The sequence below is a fragment of the Pseudorca crassidens genome, chromosome 13 (assembly GCF_039906515.1).
Source record: "Pseudorca crassidens isolate mPseCra1 chromosome 13, mPseCra1.hap1, whole genome shotgun sequence".
Taxonomy (NCBI): domain Eukaryota; kingdom Metazoa; phylum Chordata; class Mammalia; order Artiodactyla; family Delphinidae; genus Pseudorca; species Pseudorca crassidens.
The window spans coordinates 40497748-40517414 of record NC_090308.1 but is presented as its reverse complement, the minus strand read 5'-3'; the positions used below and the strand labels follow the sequence as shown (position 1 = coordinate 40517414).

General features: G+C 38.0%; 1 long non-coding RNA gene across 1 annotated transcript in view; it reads left to right on the top strand.

Moving 5' to 3' along the window:
• Positions 1-11194, top strand: part of LOC137204986 (uncharacterized) — a 172440-nt gene extending 161246 nt beyond the window's left edge. The window contains exons 2-4 of the long non-coding RNA XR_010933940.1: positions 8421-8495; positions 9075-9219; positions 11083-11194. This is a non-coding gene — a long non-coding RNA (uncharacterized lncRNA). The remainder of the gene's footprint in view (positions 1-8420; positions 8496-9074; positions 9220-11082) is intronic.
• The last annotated feature ends 8473 nt before the right edge of the window (positions 11195-19667 follow it).

The window sequence follows — 19667 nt, the reverse complement described above, 5'->3', positions numbered from 1 at the left end:
CTAATATAATATACTTTTATACTTCTGAAAGTCTTGTATTTGTCACCTATCATATTTCTCTGCAACAAGCAAATTTGTCTGTATAAATTAAAATTTAATTATTTTTTATTTTTCTGGCCATAAGGCTCTAAGTATTAAAAAATTCTTCTAGATTGAATTTCATGAAAATTATTATTACTACCCAATTGATCAAAAAAATCATACTATAAATTTTAATACTTATTAAATGCAAAAAGCAAAATATTACTGAAAATTAATCTCTTAATAAGAATAGCTTATTTTTTCCTGGATGAATATTAGTTTTAATGTAATTGAGGCAAAGTTCAACATCAATTATATTTATATTTTTATATTTTATATATATGTAAACACTGAGGAAACATTATAAATAAGAAGATAAAAATGGAAGTTTTAGTATAGTAATGTCACTCAATTCTTTGAGTTCTTTCTGAGTTCTGTGCCAAAAATTCATATAGTGATCTATCATCAAAAATGTTTATATTAATCTACGAGCTGACAATTTAATTATGTTCTCTTCAGTTTTGATCCTGACTTTCAAAAGGATTTGTCACCCTGTCATTAGAGTCATTTTCTTTCTCAATTTATAGCCAGTACACCAAAAAGCCTTTACTGAGATGTATTCAATCACTATTATTATTAATTCTGATGCACATCTACCAATAAACAGTTTTGATAAAACACTTTCTTTTCATGCACTTTAAATATACTATTGTTAAAATCTCAGAGCTACAGACATAACTAATTTAAGGGAAATATTTAAGTTGCTTATTTGGCAAAGCCAGTCCTGAAATCAAATCAATCAGCCGAATCAGATTTACTGTCAGAAAAAGTCTGACTTCACTTCTCAATTCAATTACACGTGTTAATACATGTCTTCATGAAATCCTCTCACATCTGAATTCTAATTCTGAGAGAGATAGTCATAGCAGTGAGCCCTACCAAGACTTTATTGCTTGGATGGAAAAAAATGCATAAAAAAGTAGAAAAAAAAATTTACGGGTCCCAGACAAGCATACCTCTAGAATTTATGGAAGCCTGGCTCCAAGAGTTGGGAGAAAAAAAAGAGATAGGCACATCACAAAACCAGATACTCTTAAAGGGAGATGAGGTCCTCTAGAAAGGAACGATGTGAAAATCTGATAGTAAAATTGCTAATTATCCTTAGAAGAAAAATAAAGGGGAGACAACCGAAGAAATCAATGACACTTCACAGAAAATGCTGTGATGATTCAGGTTCTAAGGGACCCCGAAGATGGAGTGCCACATGCACGTTAAAGAGTGGCAGAAGTCTGAAAGAATATGAAAGCAGGCAAAAGGCTAGAATAGTAGAGAATTATAAAAGACTGCTACAGAGGGCAGGGAGCGAGATGGACAAGGGTGAGGCAGCCCACTGTTTTCCTAGGTGGTGTGTTACTCAAGATGGTAGATACTTCTCTACTCAACATATTCAAGATTGCTCTTGAAAATTAGTTTTCCAACTGGAAAAGTAGAATTAAAGTCTGAAATATATGATGAAACAATAAATGACACTGGTTACCTTTATACAAAAATCATCTTAATTCCAATAAATGACCTTATAATCTATTGAAAGGACTTGTAAACATAGTTGCAGAATATCTATCAGCAATATTTAACAGTCATGATTAATTGGGAGACAACACACGAGGAGACTGATACTTTTCTAAAAAAGTATATCAAAAAGTCTTAAAAAATGGGTGTTGATATACTTAATGCCAATGCTAAAAACTGTCTAGAGGGCTTCCCTGGTGGCGCAGTGGTTGAGAGTCCGCCTGCCGATGCAGGGGACACGGGTTCGTGCCCCGGTCTGGGAAGATCCCACATGCCACGGAGCGGCTGGGCCCGTGAGCCATGGCTGCTGAGCCTGCGCGTCCGGAGCCTGTGCTCCGCGACGGGAGAGGCCACAACAGTGAGAGGCCCGCGTAACGCAAAAAAAAAAAAAAAAAGAAAAAAACAACTGTCTAGAGCTAAAAACTATTATAAATAGTTTACTAAAGATCTCTTAGAAAAATGCTCTTCTCTCTCTCTGTCCCTGTCTCTTTCTCTCTCTCTCTAGGACTAGTCAGAATCTCCAGGTAAAAAACAAAGGGAAACAGATGTCAAGTCAAAATAAGAAAAATTTCCGTAAGATTTACAGTGGTCCAAACCTGAACCAACATCACAGTCATGCTCTCAATGCCTGCAGTGGAGAGACTGAAGCAAGGTCATCGTCATAGTCAGAAGGGCAGTTGAGGGGATTCTTTTGGGGTGGGATTGGATTTAGGTGATCTCAGAGTTTGGCTCCAATTGTTAGTTCCTTAGAATTCTGTTCATCTGTCTTGGGTGAATAGAATAGACCTGCTTAAAAAACACACATTTCTTTGAATGCTTTCTAGGTTTCTCCATTAGCACTTAGCAAGAGATGGTGTGAGTTAGTAGTTCCAGAGGAGTGTGGAAGAACACATGTGCATCATTGGTGAGGGTAGGGATGGAGAAGGAACTGCTCTCTACTAACCTGGGCTGTGTGGATCATCAGTGGGCTCTACAGGGAAAACCAATGGGCGGCAGGGCCTAGATTCTCTGGGGTTAAGATTTATCTGCCTCGCATATGGTCTCTGGCAGGACCCTGCTGTTTTTGTGGATTTGGAGGCCGAGGACAGTTTGGGAAATACCTGAATCATTGACAAAATCTCCCTTTTTTTGTTTGCTGCTATTGTGTTTACCCCTCACTCCAGCTGAAAAGAAAAAGTCAGTTCTGTGTTTCATTGATCATTCCTCGTGCAGAGAGACCTATATTGGCCTCATCCCCACTGTGTTTATGGTCTTCAGTTTCTGCCTTTTGGGAAAAGAGGGACTCTCCAGCTTCCCTCCACATTTTGATTATATGCAGTTGTAGAAATTCATTAGTTTCCATGGGAAAAATTATTTGAAAATTATAAGCCTTGTTAAAAGCAGATATGGAGTAGCTTATAAGAAAGCTCTAAGGGGTGTGTGTGTGTCTGTGTGTCTGTGAATATTGAGATGAACAGTTTCAGGCATCCATTGAAGTGAAGCTGCATTTTTGTGTGTGCGACAGACCCTACTCAGCAATCTCTTAGCTTCCTTTTACTTACAAACCAAAAGCTTCAGCTGTTTTATTAAAGACTGGGTGTCAAAGCTGAAGTGCTTTGCCAACACAGACATCAAAGGGTCCTAAGTGTACTTTTCCCCATATGTTTTAGATAGTTTTTCCCTTCATGCCTGCTATCAGTCAGAGAGGGTGCTAGAATGCGGTACCTCACACCTTGAAGATTAAACACCTTCTCAGCTGGTATTTCTGTTTCGACTTCATTTCCTGCCACCTTCTATCATAAGCACCTTGCACGATGTCATGGTTCTGTCTGAACAATGAGACTATGTTTTTCAAAAGCATTTTTCTGCAAATAAGTAGTCTCTGCCTTGCCTTTGACGTGAGCTTAGTTGCTGAATGAATTGCTTTGTTGGACAGTGAGATAAGATTATAACAGAGTCTGTAATAACGATGCCAATCACTAATGGCAGGAAGGCTGTTATTCTTGGACTGTTGTATTTGTAAATCATGCTAGATTTCCCACGCCTTAATCTAAAAATGCCACCTTGTCAGTGGTAGAAGCTTACATTTTTAGTTCCCAAGAAAAGTATTTCATAAAGAACTTTCTTTTCTTCTTCATTGTGTAATAAAAAAGTTCCAGGAAAGATTCATATTATCTAAAGAATCATTCAGGTGGCATTTTCACTTCTGTACCTAACCCTGTATGAGTCAGGCAGTTACCACATTCTCTTATGTGTAGAATGATTCTTACTTGTATTGGAGGTTGTTGTTGTTTTGCTTTAGTTTTCTTTTTGCTTGAATTAGAAGCACATGTTCTAAGATAGGCTAAGGAGTGTGTTTGGGAGCTCTGTGGCCAGGGGACAGACCTCTAAGGAGGAAGAGGCAGGTTGGAGGACTAGTTCGGCGTGAGGAATCAGCCCTTCAAAATAGGAAGACTTGAAGTTAGGTATTAAAAAAAAAAGAAAAAGGGAAGTGTTTCTAGACATTCTATACATCTTCATGGAATTGATGTGTTCTTAAGGGTAAAACACCAAACAGAATAAATCAGATTTTGTGTTTCATTTGCCTTATATTTTCAGAGACGTTTCATTTTTTTATCCTGAGAAGGTTGCTTCTTATATTTTGGTTTAAAATTTTTCTGTCCCTTTGCTAAACACCCCAGTGACTAAAAAGCAGAATAGTCACCACTTTGTAGCTATAAAGGGACTGTGGACTGTTCCTCTATAAGAAAATGACCTATTTCAAAGTATGTTCCTATGTAAGGTCTAATTGTGAATTTAAGAATCTAAAAGCCAGAAATAGTAGCTAATATTTTGTAAATAACCACTTAAATGAATCAGTATTTAAGGGGACACTTTAGGAAAATTATAAGGAAATTATAGGCAAATTTGGATTTAGAAAGAACATCAGATTATTTCACTCCATCATGGCAGTTGAAAGATAAACAAAATGAGGCTGAGAGAAATTAAAAATGTGTCGTAAATATTGTTGAATGAGCTAGCTGTGAAATCCTAGTCTCTTGAATGTCATTTCTGGAGCTCTCTTAAATATGCTTGGTATCTCCTGTAATATAAGTACTCATAACCAAATCTACCTATTTTGAAATACAAGATTTTTTTCCAAACCAGAAAAATGTCTTTAATCGTAAATTGTCAATTGTAATAAAGTAGCAAAAAAACCTAAAATATGACTAATTTCCTCGATCAAAAAAGAAGTTCCAGGGCTTCCCTGTTGGCGCAGTGGTTGAGAGTCCGCCTGCCAATGCAGGGGACACGGGTTTGTGCCCCGGTCCGGGAAGATCCCACATACTGCGGAGCGGCTGGGCCCGTGAGCCATGGCCACTGAGCCTGCGCATCCAGAGCCTGTGCTCCGCAACAGGAGAGGCCACAGCAGTGAGAGGCCCGCGTATCGCAAAAAAAAAAAAAAAAGAAGTTCCAAAAGGTTAAACTCATTTGAAAGAATAACATGTTATAAAAGGATTTATTATATATCATAAATTTTAATTATAAAACACTTTCACAAGTGTTTTATGTACCCTTTGTTTAAAAAAAACTGTGAGGTGATTGACTATTAACTGTGTTTTGCAGATAAGAATCCTGAAGCTCAAAATTGAAGAGGTACATCTGAGACAGCAGGATTGGGTAGTAGGTCCAGGTCTTCTGACGGCAAATCCCAGCGCTCTTGTCACTACCTCCTAGTTTGTTCCTCAGTGGATAATAGACCCACTCTTCTTCACCTGCATTCATTATCTCTCAGATTTCATTCCAGTTCAGGAAATAATAATGAGCATTTTTTAAAACCAAAGAGGTTGTAGTAGGGAATTTCCAAAATAATGTTGCAGCTGAGGAAATACACCTAGAAAGACTAGTTAGAAGGGCAGCATGCTGGACGTTGGGATGGCTAGGGGCAGCTGGCATGCTCCAGCCACCTCCTACTGCCTCTCAAGAGACAATTGTTAAATTTACAGTGATTTTGCTGTTTGTTAAATAGCCATTATTAAAAATGAAATTGCATAAACTTATAACTGAGCATTATGTTAAAAACAGATATAGTAAATATGAAAGACTTGTCACTTCTTAATTATTTTACTGCATTTTACTATTATCTATGTGGGTTTTTTTTGATTTTTTTTTTTTTGCGATTCGCGGGCCTCTCACTGTTGTGGCCTCTCCCGTTGCAGAGCACAGGCTCCGGACGCGCAGGCTCAGCGGCCATGGCTCACGGGCCCAGCCGCTCCGTGGCATGTGGGATCTTCCCAGACCGGGGCACGAACCCGTGTCCCCTGCATCGGCAGGCGGACTCTCAACCACTGTGCCACCAGGGAAGCCCTATGTTGTTGATGTTATTTACATGTCTGGTATCTGTATGGTGGAAATGCTGTGTAATGCCATCTGCTCTTCCCAGTCCTGCACTGGTAGTTTGGAATCAACTATAGTGGAAATATTTATACCATGACAATCACAAATGCTAAAAAGTTATTGATTTGTTCATTGTCTAGACTTAAAAGTATTAATATTTTCATATTAGCAATGCAGATTAAATTTTAAATTGTTTTGTATCTGCAGCTGTTACATTGTAAATAGCACATAAAATTGAGAAAATATTCTTTTAGTGTTTGAAAACTGCTATCCGATTTAGCAAAGAAATTACTTATGTCATTGAAAATGAAATGACGTCTGACAGACATCCTTGTTGTTTTACTTTAGACTCACCCTATAATATAAAAAATATATATATCAGCCAACATCTATGTCAGAACTACACTCATTTGTCAATGAGTGGACATTGACATGAGGACTTCTTTTTTGAATCAGATTGTAATCAAACATTTATCCATAGTCCAATTTTGTGGCATTATTGTTGGGAACAGAATGAAAATGAAACTGATGGTGGATTTTATAGGAAACAGCAAGCCGCACTGAAGTCATTGGAATGGAATTTACGATGATGATTATTATATATTTTATCGTTATTTGTAAATCATGTTGCTATATGTTTTTAAAGCAGTGAAATTTATAATAATTTTTTTTCTTGGAGAGTCAGTTGTTGAACCCTTATCAGCACACCATGGATAGAGGGCATGGTTTGTTGGAAAGATTAGTGCTCTTTGCAGACGAGAATGCAAGAGAAATCCATTCTTGTCCCTTTGTAGTTTTCCTTCAACATGAGCTCTAAGTCTAAATAATGATCCCAGTTTTATGTAATAGACCTCTGTGACCTTTTCCTATATTGTATGGGGAGGGTCTCTTTTCTATTTGTAGCATCACATCCAATTCCACTTCACAACTTCCAATTCCACAATTACATTGTAAAAAGTAACCAACTTACACAGACAAATGGAGGACAAAAAAGCTATCATTAGTTGTAGGGGAACTTCTGGTGTTGGCCCCAATATTCTATCTCAGCTCTGTCCTTTATTTCACTTTCCTAGTACCCAGTACCTTGTACAATGATTCTACCTTCTGGAAATAAAACCCAAAGCTCTGGTGCATTTTTGGTCCTTTACTCCATTGATGTGACTTCTCCAGATTCAGTCATAATTTATCTGTCTTTTATTCTATCCCCTTGGAGCTCTGCATTATATTATGTTACTGCAATAATAGTGGCCAAGGACTTACTGCTATCCCATCTTCGAGTAATACATATTTACATTAACACATACTAATTCTCTGGGAATTCTTTAACCCCAATGGATAACTCAAGGGCTGGAATTCTAAGAATTGTGGCATAATGGTAGTTAGTGGTGGTGGATATTCAATAAGTAATTGTGTATTGATTGATAGGATTCCCTTCTAGACTCTTTCAGTCATACCAATTCCAACTTCTCCTGCACTGACAGGCAAATTAGTCTTATGATCCCTTCTTCTCCTTTTTATTGACTTTTGATTTCAAACTAATTTATATAAAATCTAAAATTACAGATTGAACATCTACTAGTTTTCTCATAAAGCTATCTTTGGTTTTAGAACTGGCTTGCTTTGCCATTCATATATGGGGTTTAGCTTGTACTGCAGTTAATCATACTTAAGTTCCATTTGTAAAGGCCTTGATGAGACAGAAGAAATGTCGAAAGAGAAGAAGAAATCATGAGATGCCACGGTCTTTTGATTTCCAGTTGAAGAGTGGAGGTTAGTTATAGGTCAAAGTGAATGAAGCGTTATTTTGTGGTCTCAAGAAGCTTGCTAAGGTAAAATAGGGGAATCTTACTGAGAACACATTTCTACTTTTAAAACTTCCATGGCTCCTGTAAGATTTAAATAGGAAAATCAGGGTGTTACGTATTTTTAATACATGAAACAGGTAACTGAATATGAGCATTGCAGAGAGAGGTGGGTTAAGTAAAGTGCTTTGTAAACAGCAGCCTGATTTCCAATCCTAGCTCTGCCTCCTCAGTAAACTTAATTAGTTTCTCTTAACCTCAATTTTATTATTTGTAAAATTGGAGATTATTTACAATGTAACTGCTTTATTGGATTGTTTTAATTATTAAATAAGATAATAAGTACAGAGTGCTTAGCAAAATTTCCACTCACAGATATTGATGACAACGTGTTGCCAAGAGGGTTTCCATGATGCAAAACCTTATCAAGGAGACAAGTTGGGGAACTGTTTCCCTTCAGAGACTCTTTTATTTCATGGGCCGTATAATGACCTTCTCTATTATACTAAAATGGTGTTATTCCATGAAAATATTTAAATAAACTGCAAATAGATTTAGCTACTTTAAAGGATATTTGTTGAGTTTTGAAGAATTGCTCAAAAATTTTTATTATGTGCAATTTGTGAAGGTGGAAATTATTGAATTTCGTTGAGAATTCTCTTTCTGTTACAGAGATCGTGAAGATCTGAGGACAGTGCATCACATCTCAGGGGAAGGTTATGATACAAAATTCTGTGGTCTGTCATGGTGCGTGGTTTAACTCCAAATTCAGCCAAAGAGTTTCCATTTTATATCCATGTGTTCTGGGAATTTAAACTTTTTTAATCCGATTAAATGTTATTAATATTATGTTATATTTTATCATGGTGCATTCTGTAGCTATTCTTGAAAGAGTTATCTCTTCCTTTTACTAGAAGTAATTTTCTATATTATCAAGAGATAAAAGGTCACATAAATGTAAAGCTTTTCCAGAATTTATTGCTTAATCTTAGCTATACTAACAGATTGTAATTGGGAAGTGAATGCAAAGACTAAGATTATCAGACCTCACTTACCTGGTCTGGTGAACTCTCCCCCACTTCCTGCCCCACTGGGACATTATTTTCTGCAGTTTGCTCCTTGGAAGTCTGGGGGTATGCCATTACAGAGGGTCACCTCGGAGGTCCAAGTAGTTATGGAAATACTGCTTTCGGAGATTTATGAAGTATGTCAACACATTAAAATCTCTAAGAAGTCCAGTAAAGCAAGTTGTTTGAGCCAGTGTTTGCCTCTTTGATTGCATAATACATATACCTTGTATTATTTGTTTGATGAAACATGTTTTAGGAAGCTTTACCCTGGATTACAATTCCTCAGCCAGAAGCACGAAAAAACCTGAAATTGCTTTTAACAAAGTCCTTAGAGTTGATTTGGAATGAGAAGAATTGGGTTTGAGACTTTATGCTGTAATTTTACAGCTAGGTAACGTTGGGTAAGTTATTTCATTTCTCCAAATCTCAGTTTCCTTTTCTTTGAAAGCATAAAATACCTAATACTTATGTACAGGTTTTTATAAATATTATGTAACAATGTTAGTGAAAATAATATATAAAACCAATGGATGATATTTACTGACTCAAATACTTCCCTTATAGATTTTCGGGGGCCTTATTTAACACACTTTGGGCCTTATGCACATGTTAATGAACTTAGGTCTCCAGTGTCTCAGCCCATGATAAACTAGAATTAGGAAAAGTGACTAGAAAGCTACTGAGGCTGTTATGGAGCAGTGGCAATAAGACCAGCAATCCCCAAACTGAAAAGCAGACTGACTATATCGATACATGGCGTAATAGCCAGTTTTTACAGTTCATCAAGAAATGGTTAAACGATGATAGGAGTCCTCCAATTAAAAAAGGTAGGGTATAATATTTTAGGAAAAATACCATAATGTAGCTCCTTTAGATGAGGATCTCTGTTATCCATATTTGAACATCTGGTTCTTGTTCTGAGGTCAGGACATACTGAGATCTCTGAATTTCTGCTTAAAAATTTTTTTCAGTATTAGTTGACTGATAATTATTTTTTGGAGCTACTCTTTCCCTGAAAATCATAGATTGATGTTTTTTTAAAAAAATTGTTGTCAAACATGTCTGATTGTTTATGTAGATTTTATATATATACATATATAGTACAATATATAATACAATATATAACATGTATACAATTAACAGTGAAAGTATAGGAATCATATTTATTCATATGAAATGTATTTGTGATATTGAGTGTATAAAAATCAGGCTATCAAATAATGTAAAAATATATTTGTTTAAAAATATGTATGCAAAGAATATAAATCTGGTAGGAAAATAATTGGCCGAAAAATTAGTGTCTGGGTAGTGAGTTTATGGTGAGTTTTTATTTTATTGTATTTGCTTATCTTTATGTTCCAATTTTTCTATAATTCATGCCAATGTGGAATATTTCATACCAACATAACCAAAAATAAAATATTCACTCTGATATTTTATCTTAGTCCATTTGGATTGCTATAACAGTATACCAGAGAATAAGTAGCATATAAACAAGAGAAATGTATTTCTCGCAGTTCTGGAGGCCAGGGAGACCAAGGTCAAGGTACTAGCAGATTTGGAATCTTTGAGGGCCCACTTTCTGGTTCTTAGACAGTGCCTTCTTGCTGTGTCCTCACAAGGTGGAAGGGGGGAAGGATCTCTGTGGGGTCTCTTTCGTAAGAACGCTAATCTCATTAAGGAGGGCTCCTCCCTCATGACCTACTCACCTGCGAAAGGACCCCCCTCCTCATATCATCACATTAGGCATTAGGATTTCAACACGTGACTTTGGGGGGGACACAAATATTCGGACCATAGTACTGACAGTCACTCAGGAGCGCGAGGATATGTCCTTTAGTCACCTCTGTGTCTCTCTGGCCCTCTGCCTACCTGCCTCCCTGAGTGCCTACCTGCCTACAGTCTCAGAGGGGATGATAGGCTGTTACACCTCCAATCAATCAAGTTCTTACCTGAATGAATTTTCTAAGAGAAGAAAACATATACTTCAACAGAACTCTGAAACCTCTTAATCTTAATATCCCCACGGGACTCTTCAAGAAGTTTCCAACTCCTATATTAAACAGTTGAGCAAAATGAATTAAAAAAATAGAGAGTAAGAAAGGACATTGAAAACTGTAAACAGTTTTGTAGATTGTCTTTCCACTGAGCTCTTCAAGCAAATATGGCTCTAAACTTTTAATGGTTATTCAGTAGGTATTGATGTGGTACTCTCAGTGACATAATAGAGATGTAAAAATTTCTCAACATACCATCTCTTACAGATATATCTTGAAAGTTACCAAGAAGGACTCATCAAATATCACCTGAGTGAGACAGTCCTGAGAGCATAACCCATGAATATAATTCATCTGAGGTAGCACTTACTCCAGGTAAGAGATAAATGACATAACCAATAATGTATATAGTTCTTAAGAAACTTCGATCATTCTCCTGTATTCAAGCTCTCCTTTGTCAGAGAGAACAAAATCATAGGCTAAAAGTTACTTTCCTGTAACTCCTACAGAGCACCCTGCTGTTGGTCATTGTGTTTATATTTAATGATGAGGAGGTAGAGGAAGGCTCTTGGGTTTATATCACTGTCAGATTGTTAATTCATTTAAGGTTTTTGTGATTTGTTGCACTTAGGAAATTAATGAATTTTTTATGCTACACTGGTATGAAGCCTTAGGGCTAGGAGGCTAATTACTGGTCATAAGTGGAAGGACAGTCTATACACACTTAAAGCCACATATTCCAAAAGGTAGGTAGTTTCCATATGCAAACAAATTATATGAATACATAATTTTAAAAAACAGATACTTTGATGTCTTTTTATTGATTATCAAAGGGGAATATTATTTAAAACCTTGTCTTAGGCTTGACTTTATGCAGACATTTCTATCCCTCACATTCCCTTTTTATTTTTGTTTGTCTTTTGCTGACTAGCCAGATGAAATGTGGATTTGCACCAGTAACCCTGGTGAGAGATGACCAAAAGGATGCACAGTCCATACAGATTCTCCTCTTGTTCTCCTCCTTAGCTCGCTGGCTTTGCTTTTCTGTTGCTTTCGTTCTATCTCCTTTTTTCCCCTCTGTCTTTGATTAATTTTTGTTCTCCTTGGACCCCTCCACTCCTTTTCTTTTTATTTTCTCAAGTGTTTCTCTTGTGTCCTTCTTACTTCCTCATTTCTCTTTTTCACCGTGATTCTTTTTTCCCCCGACATCACCCTCCAGGTCCTGTTTTCTCATCATCTCCTCACAGAAGTGCCTAGTAGTCCCCCTCCACACATTATTGTTTCTTTTCTGTTCCATCACCTCTCTTTCTTTTGATCCCCATGGAGCCAATTTGACACTTTCATCCGTGTGTACACTGAGACAAGGCTCATTTAGATTTGTCCGGTATTAGCAGCAGAAGAGAGTTTTATTTCGAGCAGGGGACATGAGGTACAGTGAGTGTCTCTAGTGTCTGGCTTAGCTGAGATCTGGCTTCTTGCCAGTGTCAGGAATCAGTCAAGGTTCTGGAAAAGTGAATTTCGGTTGCAGGGGCCAGGGTGATGTGTGAGGCCAGCTGTGGTAGGTGAGGCGACAGGGATTGCACCCTACAGATCTGCAGGTCCTGGGGTGACTAGGTGTGTTTCAGTGCTGAAGGGCATCATGCTGACTATAACAGGCAAAGTGATAATCCCTGTCTGCTCCATCATCCAATTTATGCCACATATCATTGCCAAAAGAATTGACCACTTTTGCTGCTTTAATCTCCCCTCTCTTGAACCTGGTTCAGAAACTGCAGTTACTGCTTTGTGCAAGCCTCTACTCTTTAGCACCTTGCCTGCCACCACACCACATGGAAGCCGTGTCTTCCCTCTGCACTCCCCACACCAAATTTTCTTCCTTCTTTCACTTATACTCTTTGCATATATTTATTTGACCTTTTCTCTCAAAGTGTCCTTCTCATTTTTTGAGAGACTCAGACCAACTTTTTTTCGGAGGACTTATTGCATTTAAGCAGCCCCATCCATAATCCCCAAATCTTCAGCACGCTTGTAAAAGCTTATCATTGTGCTTTTCCTACATATTAATTTTAATCCCATCTTCCCTTTTTTCTCAAATTGTAAGCTCTGTGAATACACTTTGCACCTATCCTGCCTATATCTAATAAATATTAAAGGATATAATTTCACTTTTGATGAGGATATAATTTCACTTAAAAAAATTTTTGTGATTAAAGCAATCTTAGTGTTTCTACTGTTGTGTATAAGTAAAAGTACCTATAGAAGGCAGTGATTTGGTAGGATTTTATAATATTATGTTTAATTTTTAAGGATTAAATATTCTTACCCATGCTCCTTTACCAGAAAAAGTGCTGGTAAAAAATACATTCTTTGCTGGCCAGGGTCTCCATCCAAAGTCTTTTTTTTTACATCTTTATTGGAGTATAATTGCTTTACAATGGTGTGTTAGTTTCTGCTTTATAACAAAGTGAATCAGTTATACATATACATATGTTCCCACATCTCTTCCCTCTTGCATCTCCCTTCCACCCTCGCTATCCCACCCCTCCAGGCGGTCACAAAGCACCGAGCTGATCTCCCTCTGCTATGCGGCTGCTTCCCACTAGCTATCTACCTTACGTTTGTTAGTGTGTATATGTCCATGCCTCTCTCTCGCTTTGTCACAGCTTCCCCTTCCCCTTCCCCATATCCTCAAGTCCGTTCTCCAGTAGGTCTGTGTCTTTATTCCTGTCTTACCCCTAGGTTCTTCATGACATTTTTTTTCTTAAATTCCATATATATGTGTTAGCATACGGTATTTGTCTTTCTCTTTCTGACTTACTTCACTCTGTATGACAGACTCTAGGTCTATCCACCTCATTACAAATAGCTCAATTTCGTTTCTTTTTATGGCTGAGTAATATTCCATTGTATATATGTGCCACATCTTCTTTATCCATTCATCCGATGATGGACACTTAGGTTGTTCATCCAAAGTCTTGAAGTCAAGTCCTTTCACATGCTTCAAGTGAGTGCCTTCAAGAGCGGTCTGTTGGTGGAACAGTCCAATAGCCCTTGTGGTTTGGGCCATTCACCTCTTTCTAGGTGGTGTCAGGGGCTCTTTTCATGTTTTTAAAAGGCTTTTGTTTTTGTCCTCTGGTATAATTTCCTGGATTGGTTTTTAGACACTATCTTTAATGTCAGAATCAACTGGATATTTCAAGTACTTTAATGAATAGTTGCTAGGAGAAACTGATGTTTTGTGTCCTTAATAGACATGTAAATAGACATGTTTCCTATAATACCCATGTCCTTCTCAGAAAGTATGTTCTAATAGCCACTGTTGAGTGGACAGCCACCCATGTGACACTCACTCCAAACTAGCCACAGCTTAACATCGGTGGTCTGTTAAACTGTTCCCTCTCCTAGAAATATGGAGGTGGGACACAGGTCTTCTCCCTAATCAGCATTTAAATTTGTAAAGGGTGTTAAGCCCAAACTGGGAGTATTAGTCTTTGCCTCACATGTAAATGGGTAGATAAATCTGGACAACACAGAAGGAAGATAATAGAGACATGAAAGACAGAAGTAGAGATAAGACCTCATGGCGTGAGGGACAGACACACATATACAGAAATACAGAGATAGAGGGAGACGGGTCAGCCAGTAGGGGGAAAGAGAAAGAGGGAGGGAGGGAGGGAAAGAGAGAGAGAAGGAGGGTTAGAGGGAAGGAGAGACACACACATGGAATAGCCTCAGATCCCAACAACTCACCAGTTCCTGATTCCACAGCCACCCCCCCAAACTCCCCCTCCCTGCTGAGGACAGAGGCAGAACCCTTGTGCTGAAGCCAGGTTGAATTGGTTCTATTCCATGTATCCAAAAGATTCTAACACAAGATAGAGCCTTCCTTTAATCTACACATGTCTAACTCAGAACAACTTGTGTCGTAACAGTTGCGTGTTCCTGCTGTGAATTAAGGTTCATGAGTTCTGTCTTGGTATTTAATGAGTTGCTAAAGCTCATTAGCAGTCATTATCCTAGTAAATCCACAATGAGGATTTTTTTGCTGAATTATATTGAAACATTACTGCCAACTTTTGTAATTTTGGGTTCTTTATTAAATTCATTGGTTGACCAAAATAATTAATCAGTGTTTAAAAAGAATTATCTAAAAATAAGTAACGTTAACAATGACAAAAACGCAAATGGTGGTCCATCGTGTTCTAAAGCATCTATGTAAACCATGTATTTTTTCCATGAAACTAAACAGTGATTTGTTTTAAATTTAATTAAACCAAGTAAGCAAATAATTATTTGTCATATTGTCATACTAATTTAGTGTTTTAAATTACAATTTCATTGGCTTTGTAATTTTGCTATCATTTAACATAAAATTGTTTATTTTAGCTCTGTAAGAGCATAAGCATAAGGACTTTATACCTACTTTTGTGTTTGTACATATACATATAATATTAGGAAAATAATGTATGTAATAGTGGGTTGTCTAATATTTTTCCCTTCAAAGAAGTTCCATGCATTATTCAAATTTAAGAAATTTTGAATTAAGTAGTTGTTTTCTAAATGAAAGTTTTTCTTGATTCACTTTACTTTTTCAATTTTTTAAGGTAAAATTCCTAAATTTATCCATGTGCACTCAATATTTACATACCCTGTAGTGGTCTTTCTTAAGGGTCAAATAAGTTTGTTTTGAACAGTTATGTGGAATTTCTCTGCATTTTCTTCAGTAATTTCAATCTTTTGTCTGAAAACCAGGAGGCAGTTGGTCAGTTCTTCTGGTTTGGACACTGTATCAGCGAGGCCAAGTTTATGGGGTGAAGATAGGAAGTTAAGTGGTTTCCATTTGTGATTACTTGCTGCCCACGGCAGCTGGCCCCCCCTCCTGGACATGTTGCACTATGATTCATAGGAGCACCAGGTACAAATAATCCATCCCAGCTACAGGTAAAACAACTCATATTATTGAACCCAAAGCTGCAGTTCAGCATGCCACTGTGACTTACAGAAAACTGATGCAAGTAGCACAAATAAAATGAGAGATCATCATACAGATATATATATATATATAGATAGATATATAAAGATATATATCTAGATATATATATTTCAAGGAATTGGCTATATGACTGTGGCCCGGCAAGTCTAAAATTTGTACGGCAGGCTACAGCATCTGATGCTGCAGTCTTGAGGAAGAATTTCTCCTACAGGGAAATTTGTTTTGCTCTTAAGTCCTTTCCACTGATTGAATGAGGTCCACCCACATAATCAGGGATAATCTTCTTTACTTAAAGTCAACTGATTGTAGATCTTAACGAGATCTAAAAAAGCGCCTCTACAGGAACACCTAAATTAGTGTTTGTTTGGGTACCTGAATCCCTTGGCATAGCCAAGTTGACACAAAAAACTAACCATTATAGTCTCCAAATCTGATCAGAATCTTACACGTGCAGACTGGTAGGATCTCAGCTTTTCTCCTGTAAAATGTCCTCAGAATCCCCAAGAGGGGGAAGATCTGATTCACATTTAGTACCAAGCTGTTCTTCTCATCTCGGTGACTCTCAGCCTCCATACTGCAGCTGTCTTCAAACATCTGGTGCTTTATGAAATTCTAGACCTTCTGCTCAGGCTGCCCTTCCAGTGGTGCTGATGAATCCTTGATCTTTGAAAACTCCTTTCCCCACCACCCATTCTGAGTTCTCTTACCTCTGCCAGTGCTTTAGCTGGTTGGGTCCTTTACCCAGTGCGGTGGCCCTAACCTCTATCACCAGAGGATTTGAACCCTTTGTGGCTTTACCTTTATTGCATTTCTACAGATTCTCTTAAAAATTATTGTGAGAATAATGAGGTGCTCCAGTGAATCTACCAAACTCCCCACATCTCCCTCCTTATTCCCTTTCTGTAGCAGCAGTAAAATCACCCCTTGACAATTGGAATGGATGACTCCAACAATGTTACACACTCTTCCTCTGCTTTCAATTCAGTGGCTTAAGAGCCCTAAATTAACAGGAGGTGGAATTAGTCTCCAATATACTGAAATCGTGACTTCATTCCCATTTGAAGGTGTTATTCTCTTAGGAACTCATATTTCCAAATTTGTGGAACCCAAGGGTGCAGGAACAAGAAGCAAAATTTTTAACATGGAGATTTCAGGTTTAATATTGAGGGACCGCTACCAATTTGTTCTGGGACTTGGCTATGGGGTAAGTAGGGGGACATTACTGTACATTGATCACTGGTTTAAAGTACCCTAACCCCACCCTCCTCAGCTGGTACCATAGCTGTCCACTTCTAGATGATAGGACATGTGGTAAAACCCATGAATTCCATAGGCGTGAGCCCATCACTGTCTTTGTTTCATTATAAAGTGAGTGGCTTGATTGAGGTTGATGCTTTGTGATATAAGTTTTGACTGAATAAGGTATGAATAAGGATGTGTATTAGATACCTGGGACTACTGTGACAAAGTACTACAAATGGGCTGGCCTAAAACAACAGAATTTTATTCTTGTACAATTCTGGATGGAGGCTAGAAGTCTGAAATCCAGGTGTCAGTATAGCTGTGATCTCTCAAGGGACTAGGGGAGAATCAGTTCCATGCTATGAGCTCCTGGTGTTGCTGGCATTCCTCGACTTACAGTTCCATAACTATAATCTCTGCCTCCAACATCATGTTACGCTTTTCCCCTGTGTCTTCACATCATCTTATAAGGACATCAGTCATGTTGGAATAAGGGCCCACCTTCTTCCAGTATGACCTCATCTTAACTAATTACATCTTCAATGGCTCTATTTCCAAATAAGTTTACATTCTGAGGTACTGGGGGTTAGGACTTCAACTAGGGACACAATTCAGCTTATAGTAGGGTGTTAGAAGAAACACTGTAGACTGGGATGCCAAATGCATATCTGGGACAGGTATTTGGGTTCCTGAGGACAAATATCTACCCCACTCACAAGTAGAAAGGATAATCAACTTTCCATCAGGGAGCTTGCTAGTCCTTTTGGAGAATGGTGTCATATCAGAGCACATCATTGGTCTCTATGACTGAAAGGCTGGGTACATAGGCATTGTAATAGATTAGCCTTGGGAAGAGCAAGTCCATGTTGCTGAGTTCCATGTGTATCCTTCCACCTTGCCACCATGGCCATTTTGAACACACATGCTGGATTGGCTGGGTAAAGAGGCTGAATGGCATCTGTAATAGTAATCTTTCTGATCATTAAGAGATTCCTCAGCAATAGATACCCTCTGGTAGACTTTTCTATAGGACATAAATAGCCAACAGTCCATGACTATACCAAGACATCTATTCACATAACTTTTCCCCAGAACTCCTTGTCACCAATCCTCTAATCTTGTTTTTCAAATCCCTGGTGGGAAAGGCATCCCATTAGCTCCTCCCAGGAGTCATTGTGGATCCATACAGTGGACCATCTCTCCCTCCACACAAAGTGTACAGATGTACAACACAAAATTCTGCCAAATGGAAATATTTCCCTTTAGGAGTTTCAGACCGTCACAGATGGGGCTGGAGTGTAGCAGCTGTCCATTTCTGGATGTGGTCAACATCCATCAGAAAGACAGGTAATTTTTCCTTCTTGGCTAACAGTCATAGATAACTTCCCAGGAGGCCACAAGTGTGGTTTGAGGAACTGATGACAGCAATAGGAGTATGTACTTGTGTGTGTGTGTGTGACTTGATTTATTGCAATATTTGCTTTATTGCAGTGGTCTGGAACTGAGCGCACAATATCTCCAAGGTCTGCCTGTACTCTGTTATGGCAGCCTGAGCAAACTTATACAGAGGGGAAATTAAGGATCTTATAGAAACTAAAGAGAAACGAGATGTGCCAACCCCTATTCCTTCTCCCACCCCACTACCAACATCCATTGTTTTGTTGTTGTTTTTTTTTTTTTCAGTACATGGGCCTCTCACTGTTGTGGCCTCTCCTGTTGCGGAGCACAGGCTCCGGACGCGCAGGCTCAGCAGCCATGGCTCACGGGCCCAGCCGCTCCGTGGCATGTGGGATCTTCCCAGACCGGGGCACGAACCCGTGTCCCCTGCATCGGCAGGCAGACTCTCAACCACTGCGCCACCAGGGAAGCCCCCAACATCCATTTTAAAACTGCACAATACTGACAGAAAGGTGTTTTTGAACTAAGAATCCTGTCCACATAATACCGAGAAATACGAAAAATTAATCTTGCTTTATGCAATTTTTTTGTTATGGAATTGATTTTATTTGAGCTGAAAGAAATCTTTTGACTTCTTCTTAATTGATTTATTTTTAAAAATTTTTTAATTTTTGTTTTTTAAAAAATTTTACTGGAGTATAGTTAATTTACAATGTTGTGTTAGTTTCAGGTGTACAGCAAAGTGAATCAGTTATACATATACATATATCCAATCTTTTTAAGATTCTTTTCCCGTATAGGTCATTACAGAGTATTGAGTAGAGTTTCCTATGCTATACAGTAGGTCCTTATTAAATCTATTTTATATATAGTAGTGTATATATGTCAATCCCAATCTCCCACTTTATCCCTCCCCCATTCTCCTCTGGTAACCATAAGTTTGTTTTCTACATCTGTGACTCTATTTCTGTTTTGTAGATAAGTTCATTTGTACCATTGTTTTAGATTCCACATATAAGCGATATCATATGATATTTGTCTTTCTCTGTCTGACTTACTTCACTCAGTATGTTAATCTCTAGGTCCTAGGTGTATGTACTTTGAAGTCTGATTCTGCCCAGCTGGGTTATTTGAGTTTTCTGGACTTCCTTGGGCATGTTAGATATATTCCATTCCAAATTTAATCATTCAATGCACACATCTACCAAATAATACCCAA